Source organism: Parambassis ranga, chromosome 19 (genome assembly GCF_900634625.1).
Source record: "Parambassis ranga chromosome 19, fParRan2.1, whole genome shotgun sequence".
Classification (NCBI taxonomy): Eukaryota; Metazoa; Chordata; class Actinopteri; family Ambassidae; genus Parambassis; species Parambassis ranga.
In genome coordinates, this window is record NC_041039.1 from 11,173,880 (window position 1) to 11,187,475 (window position 13,596).

Below are 13,596 nucleotides of genomic sequence, written 5' to 3' on the forward strand. Positions count from 1 at the left end.
CTCAGACAGTAAAGTTAATTTCCACAGGTATTCCACACATAGAGCTGTGTAGTAAAACAGCATTCCCAGGGTGAGAATAAAACATAATCTTACTCACATGCAGTGTGTGGTCTCCACCATCTGTGTGAGTAGATATATTTAAATTAAATTAAAAAAAAAAAAGCAGAGGTGATGGCGAGGAAGAGGAGAGAGCTGGAGTCACAGGGAGAGAGAGCGCTGAAGGGATTCTGGGATAGGATGGGGGGCATTAACGTGGTGGTTGTGGGGTTTATTCTCAGGCTGGCACAGCAACGGTCTCGCTTCATGGTGAGAGAAAATGGGCGCCGAAGCCGGGGCGGGAGGGTGCAGGCTCTGAAATTGATTTCATGCCGGAGTCAGACACAGCCGCAAGGAAGGAATAATGTGTGTGTGTGTTTGTCTGTGAGGAAGAGCGGGTGAGTCCAGTGTGAATTCTGAGGGACACACAATGGCAGGAGGAAAGAGAGAGTAAGAGAGAGAGGGACGGGAAATGGAGAAGGGCATCAAAGACACCGGATCTGCATGAGAAAAAGTATGTTGCTGTTTTATCGTTGACATCGGCAGTGAGCAAAGAGTGGGTGTTTGTTGTTTACAAATTCTTTCAGTTACATCAATCATGTCCATTGAGCAGCCATTATTTCCATTGATTGTGTTGGTTAGCATTAAATGATTACCACCTGACCACAAGTTCCCCTCCTGAACCACAATGATCAGTAAATAAAACAAAAAACACTCACATTTATCTATCTACTATATCATTCTGAGGAATGAAAATGAAAAAATAAAATAAAATTGGGGATATGTGCCATTCATTTAACAGTCAATTGAAATTCAAGCTGTTTCTTCTCCCACACAAACACCCATGTGCACATTTACTCAGTCAGAAACCATTTCTTCAAAGTGTTCTCACACACATGTGCACAGACACAAAGCGAACACCTTTGATGAGCTGCACAAGGCCTGCACCGGTGCCATTTAATATGTCATGCCCACGACTGTTTTGTACTTCTTCCTGTGTTGTCATTTTTCCCTGCCCTCTTACTTTTAGTCCATCTCCTTCCTTCTCTCTCTCTCTCTCTCTCTCTCCCTCTCTCTCCTCTATCCCCTTTTCTTGGCATCGGCGGCAGCATCTCTTTTAAGGCACATGTCAAGGGAACTGTCTGCTGCTTTCAAAGGCCTTTGTGTCCGGCCTTTCTTCCCCTTAATTTGGTTTCCCCAAAACACTTTCCCATAGCATGGCTGTCTCGCCCCCTTTTCTCCCAGCTACCCCTCTCCTCTCACCTCTCCCTCCCTACTCACTCTTCCAGCTGTCCTAAATACATTTTACTGAAGATGATGTGCATCTTTTCTGTAACCTGACATAAACATATATGCTAAAAAATCAGAACCATGCGATTCCAAAAAAACATCAGATTCTAAAAATTTCAGGAGATAAAACATAAAAAAATGTGGTGGATGAGAATCCAAAGCATGTCTGACGTATTACCTAGTAGGTCTTCCAGTGAGTCCTGGGCGTCCGGTTTCTCTGCTGCCCTCTTCCCATGACTTCTGCGACCGCATAGGTTTCTCTAGGGTGCTTCTTGTCATGGCAACGCTTACCAAAGTATTGTTCTGTTAGAAGGCCAAGTAAGAGGAAAGATGGCTTTGGAATAAAAAGGGTGTTTTTATTTATTTGTTTACAGTGGAGATGACATGTTAAAAAGTTTAGTGAGCAGCACAAAGTTGGCAGGATGAATACATTCTGGAAACAAGCACCCCTGTTGGGTGTAAGTGACGGCATTCGTTCTTTGCATGCATGCATGCTCTACATTGTGGCGTCCCCACCTCAGGCAGACACATGTGGTTTTAATCCATTGTACACGGGTGGACTCTTTCACTTTATCTGCATCTCTTCCTCTCTGTAAAACCCACTTGTGTCTCTTCATCCATCCCATCAGTCTTGTCTTCGCTCCCACTCCGGCTTCTTTGACAGCCATCACATTTCCTTTTTATATTTCTCACATCCCCTGCCAGCATCTTTTGCTACATTGTTTCACCATTTTTTTTACAGTCCTGATTTCCTCCTGAACACATCAGCCATCTCTCTGAAATCTTTGAAATATTTTCCTACAGGAGCATTGCAATGGTGTCACCGCAGGATGTATGACTTACCTCTCACATCCCGCTGCTTTGAGAGAGTCATGCCAAAAACATCTCTCTCTTCTCCAGAGATATGGGATTTTGTGTGTGTGTGTGTGTTTCCTAAACTATGAATCTTTGAGGCGTGCATGTGTGTGTGGGCGAGAAACTTCCTTTCCAAGAGAGAGAGAGAGTTTTATAAGCATAATTGTGTCCAAGTGTGAAGGACACATGGCCTCTGGGTGCTGAAAGCTTCAGCATGATAAAAGCGGATGGCTGAAAGGAGACATCTTTATTGACCAGTCCACCTCATGGAACTTATTTCGCTCCCCTCACTTGAAGTGATAGATGTTTCCACAGTTCTGAGAAGAAACAAAAAAATCACACTCTGAAATTTGTCTGGTTTTTCAGAGCGCTTTTGGACACCCTCTTGTCTGTAGAGATGTTTTTTAAAGGTGGGGGCCTCAGTGGATCTGGACTCCCTGTATCACAGAATTAAGAATGGGATTGCATTACAGAGGCTATTGTGTGTGAAATGAGACGTAAGATGCTTTTCTAAAAGTTTGAGCCAATTTTATGGCCTTTAGATGGATGATGGTTATTGAGAGTGATATGGAGTGAGAGTGATATGCCCAGGGTCAGATCAAGTCCTCCTTCGCACAACAAAACATAAAAGAGGCATGCTACAATAGGACCATCGTGATGGAGGACATTTGCTTCTAATTGACCTCCACCCTTTTCGACTGGGCCCCCCAGTCAGGCGTGGCCCGTTGCCCCGAGTAACCACACGCAGCATCTCCACATCCACATAATGGTGGAATGGGAGTGCTCTCCCACCTTCCACTGACACACACACAGCCTTGCACCTTTGGCCTGACAGGCATGGGAGAGGTTGTTTTTGCTGTCTGAACTCAACCAACCATCAAACACTTCACAGCTGGGACCCAGAACCATGACCTTGGACTAGAACTCTGAGGACCTTGCTTTCTCTAGAGCAACATCAGAGATGTCACTGGTGGTGATGATAAATGTGATGTAGAACTTGAGAATAAAAGGTGCAAAAAAAGACTCAAACAGAGCCACTTCAAAAGATTATAGCATACCTGACGATGTTTAAAGTGACATAAATACTTAAAATTGTCCTGTTTTCCTGTTTCAGTTAACCTGATGTCAATAGCTCAGGAAAAAGTAGCCATTTTTTTGTTTCCAAATGAGGCAGGCCACCACTTCAAAGAGATTGATTACTGCTGCCAAGCATGCATGAAATCACATATTTTTAGTTCCACCTACATTATTCCAAGCGCCACGCTCTGTTTCCTGATTCCTGGAAAACAAGTCTGCACACATTACAATACAGGCAGCCACACACTCGTGTTTTTGTAAGCAAAGTCTCAAAGTGAAGTGTGTAGAGATGTGTGTGTGTGAGAGGAAAGGGAGGAAAGAGAATAAAAAAGGACAGAAGTGATCTGACAGCATTTTGATGGCCACAGCCTGGAAACAATTTTTTGGGTGGTGGTGGTGGTGGTGAATTTAATACAAATTCCTCCCAGCGCAGCCATGTGGCCCGGCCGACCTGAGCTGCCCCAGCACACCTCCTCCAACCCCTCCCCCTCCTCTCTTTCTCCTCATCCACCATTCCAGCATGCTTAGCTGTCACTCACGGGCGGCCTGTCACAATCTCCTCACGCTTGATGTGTCCGTGTTTGTGTGCATAAGAAATGTGATGTTTGAAGGGAGAAGCATTTGGTGGAGTCAATCATCTCACAGCTGAGAGTGACAGTCTATGGTCCCGCTGGAGGAATCCAGTTTCACAGTACCTGAAACTGTTTTGTCTCAGCAGACCTCACCATGTAGGTCTATGAATGTAATCCTGGTGCGGCACAGCTCCTGTCATGCGGTGCTGCGACTGATCAAATAGTACTGACTTTAAACAAAGCAGGTTTATGGAAAAAGAAGACAGCGGCCAGAAGGGAACTGCATAATGAAAGACAGCCTCGTACTGTTTCAACCTGTCTGCCATTAGAGCATCATTTGTCCTCCTTTTGATCAAATAAATGATTTGTGGTGGGGATTAGACAACGATTATACCTAACAATCATTGTCCTGAAGCTGAGCAGCCTGCTCCAACTTCATCATCCACTCTTCTTGTAAAGGGATACCCTGCACTTTTCTGCACCATTGGCAAGCATGATTGACCACAATTAGGCCAATTACAGCCAATTTTAATGACTGGGACAAATTGATGACGGAGTTTATGGGAGCAGCTGTCCTCATTTTTAAATGTATAACTCTCATCAGCCTGAACATCACTGAATGAAGGGGGAATGATATGTGTGTAAAGGTGGAATGTACTGTGTGGAAGGGCGGCGAGAGCTGGGGCACTTTCTCTGTACAAGTCCGTGTGTGTGTGTTTAGGTTGGTGTTGAGTCACGTCCAGGACTGATCTGTAGTCACTGCTGTGCCAGAGCTGCAGGTGTCCCTGTGCCCCGTCGATTGCGAGCCGCCTCTTTTTCCCAGGAAAATGCTTTCAACCAGCGTTGGGTTACCACAAAGCAGCACAGACATCTGAGAGACGCCTGGAATGTCTCTCTCCATCAAAGGGCAGCATTTGGCCATTTTTATATCTGCAATTAAAAAGGGAACAATAAGAGGGAAGACAGGAAGTGAGTGCAAGAGGGAAGATGTGGAGGAGGTCTGTCAGCACCTGCTCACCTAGCAGCAAAAGACTGATGAGGAATGACCTGGTTGTCATTTTTTTACACACAGTTAAAGTCTACTTTAACTACAACATGCTTCAGTGGAACACTACAACACTACAAACTGTGACCTAATGTGATAGTCCATTGTTCAGTGTTTGGTGGAGTTTAATTTATTAAAGTGCTGCACCGTCTCTGTGCTCCACATATTTGTCTTGAAATCTGCTTGTTTTTTCACAGGCCAGGAAAACAGTCCAAGCACAACCCAGAGTGAGGCACACAACACACACATTGGGGTTTTTTCTCTCTGAACCACCTGTGCACACTGGCTTTGTTGTAAAAGTTTTGACAAAATATTCTCTTCTTGGATCTCCTCCAAATACCCACTTTAATGAAGATTTCAAATTTGAGCCATGGAAAAAAAAACAAAGATTCTTCCTAGTTGGCAGAGGACAAGCATTGGACTTCAGCTGTTCCTTTCAGTTGACTTTATTTGGCAGAGCAAGTCACTTAATGGACTTTTCCCTTTTTGCATCCCTCTTGTGCCCTATGTCTAAATCTTTTGCATGCTTCCCCTGTCCTTCCCTCCCACTTTGGCTTCCCTCTCTCTCTCTCTCTTTGACTTGAGGAGCTTTCAGTCGGCAAATTGCGTGCAACCGTGTTGCTACAGGCTGTAGAGGCTCGGTCCAGGAGCAATAACATGGCCATTGGGTAGCTGCGTGTGCGCTGTGTCACCGAGATGGTGGATACACCTGTAGCGGGCTGCAGTGTTGTTAAATCTGTCAGTCTATATAGATTTGTGGGCTTAAAAACCTTCAGCATCTGGTAAATGCCACTACAGGTCCAGCAGCTTGCACCTTTGACTGTGACGTGGACTTTCATCGCCAGCTCCAACGGGCAGCTGTGTTCTGGCGCCCCATAAACAGAATTCCTGTCTGATTTTACAGTTCTTTCCTTTTCCTTGTTCCCCTGGATTAGGAGGAGTGTTTCAGCCTATAGGGTTTGAGTTAGAAAGAAACCAGAGAAATCCAGGGATTTGATCAGTGCCACAAAGTCATTCTGCCAAATATTTCCAGTTTCATGCTAATATACAACACAAAAAAGAAGCTGTGGGCAAATATCTTGTGAAAACATTCATGTAGTTGAAATTTGACAGGCCCTCCATTTACAGAACCACAATCTTTACATACCTGCAAGTAATTTGACAACCACAACTTACTGTTACATTTTTCACATCTAAATGACTCCATATGAACTTCCACTTGGAGAAACACAAGTTTCTGATTGGCTGGTGCCCTGCTGCGATGCTCCAATGGCTCTTTTTATTGGAGGGTTTTTAAGGGGAAGCAGGAGGTCCCTTCGGATGCTATAAAGCTGGCTCATATAAGAGGTAATCCCCAGATAATTACAGGTGGGGTGCTCTGTGTGCAGACTGAGGGGGGTGAGCAGTACTACACAAGGTCAACCTCCATCCAAACCCACACAACCAAACCTCATTACCTTAATTAAGTTTGTGATGATAAAACGCTACCAGCCAGCAGTTTACTTCCTTACTATTGGAACTGAGGTTTAACAGGTGGTTTCAAAATAATAATAAACATCATCAGGACAGACTCATATTTGTTGTATATTCCACAAAGTTTATTAAAATGCTTCACTGCATTAGACAACTTTGGTTTGACCCCAAAGCTGTACACTTTCCAGTAATAGCAGTGCTTCTCTTAATTCAGACATGCTCATGGCTGGAGTCACAAATCATGCTGAATAAAACAACATAGTCATTTGATAATTAGGGTTAAAAAATGACCAAACAACCAAAATCAAAATTGGGGTCTTGAGTTTCTTCAGCAAATCACTAAAAATAACTTCAGTAAAGGAAAGCGATGAAAAACAGACTCTCCTGTCTGAGTATGCAGATCTGTGTGTGTTTGTGTGTCTGGCGGCTGTATGTTTAAAGTGTGTGTTTTTACTGCTGGGTAGGTGGGAATAAATAGAGAGGAAAAGGTCTACTGCATGGTCTGTATGGCCATTTTGTTGCTGTTCTTTCTAGATTTACTTAATTGAAAATGTAAGATTAAAAAAAATCTCTATATAGTTGAGCTGTGTATGATTATTATTTTGCTTTATTATATTTAACAAAAGTAGCAATACATATACAAAAAGGTTAAAAAAACTAAAACACAGATTGACAACACCTAAATTGCATTTGCTTTAAATGGTTGCCTCTATCACCATAGGTGCCACAAACTGTTCCTCTCAAAAATACTTAAAGCGGCAGCGCTATCCAGTTTTATTGACTTTAATGTATAAACTATTATTTTAATTAATTATTGTATACCAAACATTTTCTCCCTTACACAAGTGGCTCACATTTAACACATCACCTTCCATTTACTTAACCCTCACGCTTGGACTATTCCAGTGACATCACTGATCACATGATGACCTCACCCAAGAAGTACAGGAAGTGTTCGGGCACCCACGCCTTTAGTATTGTAGCACATTGCACATGTGGTGAGTATCAAATTAAAATGATTTATTAAGCTGTAATCCAACACAATTCATCAAGTTTTTGTTTTTTTTTGTAACTTTTAAGCAACACAAGCTGAGTGGGCTCATGTTTCCAAACTCTTCACATGACATGGCAACCATGTAGATAAAGATAAAATGGCCCCCCAAACACTTTTTTACTGCACAATGTATTCTGTATTTAAGGATGGTGAATTACAAAATGTGATAAAGCATTTTACTGTCTTTGCGAGATTTTAGAGGAACTTCCCAACACATACACACACACGCACACACACACACACACACACACCACACACTCACCTCAGTGTGATGAATGGTGCAAACAGGCTTCTGGCTAGAAGATAATTTACACATGATGGCAGTGTCAAATTTGTGATAACAAATGCAACCATTCCTCAGAGGACCCCCACTTTAGAACATGAATACATGATACTAGACAAATACCTGGCTTCAGTGCCCCCCCTCCTAAATATACATACTATAAGGTAGATACATTTCATATTTTGGTTGCTGCTCATGCTGCTACGTGGAATGTTTCACTGTGTTATCAGACAACACCTGATCCATATTTTCAAGCAGGTTTTTGCTTATAATCAGATAAAGGAAGTCTTGGACATGTAGGCCGATGTTTGGCAGATGGATATCAGCATGATGATGGTAAATAGAGTGGCTCAATTGACTGGGCAATAACAGTTGCAGTGAAATCCTCCAAAAAAGGCAAACAAATCTCGGTTTTAGAATAACAATATGCAATATCAGGTGAGAGTTGATATTTTATGAACATATATGCAAAAAGAAAAAAAAACTGAGGGTGGGGGAGTTGGTGGAGCATGGTATTCCCTAAAAACACTGGAGGCCAAGTGAAATTGAGCCTAATTCCCTGGAATGCCGCTTCCGTCTGGACATGTCGATAAAAATAAAGCTTATTGTGATAGTGGGGGTTCAGCCCTCAGGTAGAGTAATGAAAAGAAAACTGGCAGGACTCCCAATGGGACAAGCTCACCTTCCAGCAGGAGATCCAGATGAATGCCTAGCCACAGGAGGGAAGTCTGTGTGTGTGTCTAAATAATTGCGGTAACGATGGTGTGTTTATGTGAGCATAGGTTGTTCAGAATGTTAAGCTGTTCACAAACATGCACTTATCCAGTGTCACTGCAGGGAAATGCCACGGAGGGAGAAAGTAAATGATGGGTTCTGGAACCACAACAGGTATTTAGGTGAGTGTGCAGGTGTGTGTGTGTGCTGGTGACGGATGACAGAGGCTGAAACACCAGTAAGAAGTGAATGCACAACAAAAAAGAAACTGACTCATCGTATGAGGATAAACAGCCCATTATGCAAATCATCATTAGCCAGAGTCCGAATGTGCATGATGAGATGGTGCTAGCAGTAGAAGTTAGGTGTGTGTAACAGGCCAGACAAGCAGACAGCTGTGCAGGATGCTCAGGGTGGAGGCTTTACGAGCTGGCTCAGGTGTGCATCTTTGAGAATGTATTTAATAAGACTGTCTAGGTTTGACACATTCTTACGCATACAATGTAGATATGATATTGCACGACTAACTGTCTAGTGAGATAAAGAAGATGCTTTACAACTGAGACCTGATCCAAAGTTGGTTGGACTAATCTGTGTGCTGTGAGGAACTGTTAGCAGGTAGGGACGTGTTTTACGCGTTCTGTGTAACAAACTAGGTTAATCTTCTGCTGGGTACTCCGAGCAGGCACAAGGTGGTGCAGTTGTTTACAGAACTAGCCCCTCCTTTATATTTACACTGTTAATGTAATGTAATTGTTGTATTGTTTGTTTACTACGTTTCCTTGTTTGTTTGCCTAGGTTTTACTGGAAGGGAACCACAAAGGTGGCTCAGCCCCTGAAACAGTCCCTCCTAGATGGGTGTCAGCAGCAGAAACATGCAACAGCGTGAACTGCCCCAAAACGGCCTGTAGGTTCATGCAGTGTAAAAATGCCACTTGTCACATGTTCCTATGGACTTTATTGGTGATAGCAGCAATAGAAATATCACAAAAATTATTGACATCAAGCCACCTTATTAATACCCTTTTCCTCATAAAATCCGAAATATACTTATCAATGAAATGTTGATGTCACAGAACTCTGACAGATTACCTCTCTGCAGTGATTGCACCTGGCTGCTGCAGCAGCTGTGCGCTCTTCACATTTGACATCATCTTACGTTACACTAACATTGCCACAACATTATAATAACAATCCCACAGTCAGTGTGCTGATGGTAAGCAGACAGGCAGCGTGTATAGGAATGCAGGCTTTCTGTATGTTTGTACTGCTGCAGCTGGGCTTGGCCACAGGTATGCATGGGGCTGTGAGGTGGAATACTCAGAATGGGCGGAGGTCTGTGCCATCTGCGGCCTGCATGCGCCCTGCGCCGTGGGAGAAAAGCTGAAGGACTAAAGCGCTGTGGTTAAAAAGATGTCAATGCAAATAGGAGGGAGAGAGTGAGTGCTGGTCAGGCAGCTGTTTGGGATATAGTGGAGGTTGAGTGAGGTTCAAAAGACTTTAAAGCATTAGTGAGCGACTGCTAGTGCTGACAGTGAAACAGCACTGTGATTGTGTAAGGCTGAGGCTTGAAAGTCATGAATAGTGACCCAAATCATTACCTCTTTGTACACATGACCAAGTAGTTTTGATGCTTTCAACTAATCAGACTTAATGTTGCAAATTATTTGACAATGGACACAACCTCAAGCTTCATGGGTGAATTTTGGTTCACAAAACATTCTTCACTACCTTGCCTAAAGTGTTAATTGTCAGTCAACACGTCAATGTAATTTGTGTGCAAGGATGTGTTAATTTGAAATTCTTTAACATTGCTTTTCTTTGGCATCTAGATTTCTACCTTCTTTGTGTCCAATCAACTCCAGCATCTTACCGAAGGCATCCCTGTCTGTCTGCTGCAGTGTTTGCCCACCTCTGTCTTTCACCTCTCAGGTATGAAAGTGAGCGCACACATGTGTAACTTTCCATCTTTTGTGGGGGGTGGGGGTGAATGAGGTGGGGGTATCCATATGGCCCCCTTAATTGAAACCAGATGTTTGCAGTTAAAAGAAAAATAAGAAAAATGGAAGCATGTGCTACACTAAGAAATACACAGACACCTGGATAACAACACATTATTGAACATTAAACTTTTAAATTAAGATGCTGAGATAATTAAAAACCATGACAGCACAGTAAAAAAAACAAAAATTAAAGGCGAATGTTTTTTTCCCCATCTGTTTCTCAACCAAATTGTTCACTTAAACTTGACATAAAAGCAAATGTTTGTGTTTGAGCGAATTGTTCAGCTGTCATAAATATGCCTTAAATTAACTACCCATTCATGTCTATATATATATATTTCTGGGGGTTAAATGCTAATGGCTACAAGTCAGCATTAATTTACTCCAGAGCAGTTGAGTTGATCAAACTCTGCAGTAGTCTGTGCTAACCGCTGCTGAAAAGTCATAACCACAGTGCTTATTGTAGGGTTGGTGTTGGCCATATTGTACCTCAACACCTTCTAATGACTGGTAGCCCATTGCAGCCCACTTAAGATGTGTAATGTGAAACCGCTGTTCACACCACAAACCAACAAGTCTTCTGGGACTTTTCAAGACGCATATTGTAATTGATTCCTACTGAATGTTGGCCTTTAACTGACTGACTTAGTAGTTAGATTTGTTCAAAGATAAACAAGGACGAGGCGAGAGGCGAGCCAGAGACTTATGGTGTTTCTGGCAGATTTTGTATTATGAAAGTAAGTTTGGCTTCTGCTGCCTACACTTAACTATGATTTTGTGTTTGGTGATTTGTGAATGTCGAGTATGCTGGTTTAAACAAGTAAAAAAATCATTTTCCTCTTTGCTTCATCTCTATTATCTCTCTTTATTTATTTATTTTTTAAAAAAAAGCAGAGAGTCAGGAGTATTTTGCCTTCCAGCCAACGTACAAAGCCTTCTCACCTGGTTGTTATTATGTGTATTTTTTGTGTGGCACTGCTGCCCCCTGACCAGGGGGCCTGATAGTTTGAACCCTGAAGATAACTGTCATTTGTAGGGTTTCTTTTGTGCTGCAGCAGAGAGGATATAGTTGGATTGTGGAGTTAAGTGGTTCTTCATGATGCTGCGTTCATGTGTGCTGTGTTTTTGATTATGTGCAATGCCGCTTTATCTCTCTGCAAAATGGCCTGCTTTTGTCAGAGGGTTGTGTAAACACCTGAGGCTTCATATATGAACATCACTGTTGACTTTTCAAAGCATCAGACAAAATGTAGATGGAACCCAAAGGTCAAGAGTGAGTGCATGTTAGCTCAAGATAAATTATCAAACAAGAGTAGAAGCTTCTTTATTTTGGGAAAAAATACAGAACACTTATGTATTGTAATGTGATCTCCTTTAATAGACTGACATGACAGCTTGAAATTGACAAAAAAAATCAGCTGGGATTTTCCTGCCCTTGCCCCTGCCCCATCACTGGCTTCTGGGATACCAAGGACAGGTGCACATTCAGGTGGATCCTCTCTATTGCTCTTTACTGACAGTCCCATATCTCAGTAAATCATATTGTGTGGTGTAGTGTGAACGCCTGCGTTCCATCTTCTTTCAAGTATTGCTTATCTTCATATCACTTAGAAAAAAGTTATTTTTTTAAGAAGCGGGGGGGGGGGGGGGGATTTGCAGTAAATGGTGATTATGTGATGGGAGTGGTTTTTCTTGTGAAATGTGTTTGAATGTTATATTATGAGACATGATCATCACTACAGCTTTATTGAACAATATGATGGAAATTATTTGTCTGATGCAAGGTTGAAGGAGGAAAAGTTGTCTTTCATGTTAAGCTGCCAGCAGTTGTGAGTTTCTGGCCTAAGATGCTGGTGGATTGTTTTTTCCAGTGCCTCCTTTCTGCAGGATTAGGCACCTTTTTCTTACCAAAAATACTGCAAGTGGTGCCAAGCATGACTCTTTCATTATGCCTGACAGGAGTGTAAAGGAAACGAATGGACAATGCCAGAATGGTTCTTCCCTGTGAGTGTGTGTGTGTGTGTGTGTGTGTGTGGATGCCCCTATTTGTACTTTTGAGTTGGTACTCTGCTGGCCTGAGGTCAGGGTGCCAAAGTAAATTGCCCATTTGTACCACACTGCATGCTGCCCTGGTCATAGCTTAACTTCAGCCATTACTGCTCAAGAAACAGGAGTAGAGGACAGGAAGTGTGGTTTCCTCTGGTTTTACAGCACCATGTCAGGCCTTGGGTCCTGCACAGCCCTGCTAGCCACTGAACTGTTACATACACTCGTAGGAATTTGCCTTTATTAAAAATGACTGCAGCATCAAGCTTTCACTGCATGACTGTTTCTGTGCAACAGCTGAGGTCACTGTGCAGCCTGGAACACTTCATATACTTTAACAATCATTTAATTGCCTGAACCAGAATGTGAACACAGGCACTATTGCAAAAATTGAACCTCTATGCCATGAAAACCAGATCTTGTCTGAGTCCTACTATCACGCGAGCAAGGTGTTTTATTGGCCTGTGGGTGCGGCTGCCGAGTGGCATCTTTCATCAGAGTGTGCCCACACTCTACGCGAGTGTGAGTTTATTTGGTTTGATACGTGGTGTGCTGCCCGTATTTTCACAGGTGCATGTGTTGTTGAACCAAGAGCTTGATTCTTGCTTTTCCTGGCAAACACAAGGGCCTGGTTGTCCAGAACTTCATCTGGTGAACAAGGGGGGAAAGGAGGGTGTCCCCCATCTCCTTTGGGAACCATTCCTTAAAATGTCCTATCTTAAAATTGTATCTTCTTTCATTTTGTTGTTTTGAGCAATTAAATTGAGAAATTGAATATAATTCAGACAGATTGATACCTGTATTATTTCTGTGACACCGCAGCAGAGCCATGCAGTTTGACGGTGGTTTTTAATGGTTGTTATGTCCGTAAGTGACATCTCTTTATTGGGCTAGGGAGAAAATTAATGTCAAGACTGTCAAAAAGCAACCACGGATCAAGTCATTTGACTGTTTTTCATATTACATCAACATATTTAAGTGCAAATATCCATGGCAGATTTGGACGGGGTGGGTGAATAATGGTTTGGGAGTTGTCATTACCTTTCATGGGTCTCTGGGTAGTGAGTCCCTCGGGCAGAACCGCGTCCTGGTGCGCACCAGGTGCTGCATGGACTTTGGCTTTTGTGTGGGGAAGCTGCTGAGAGCAG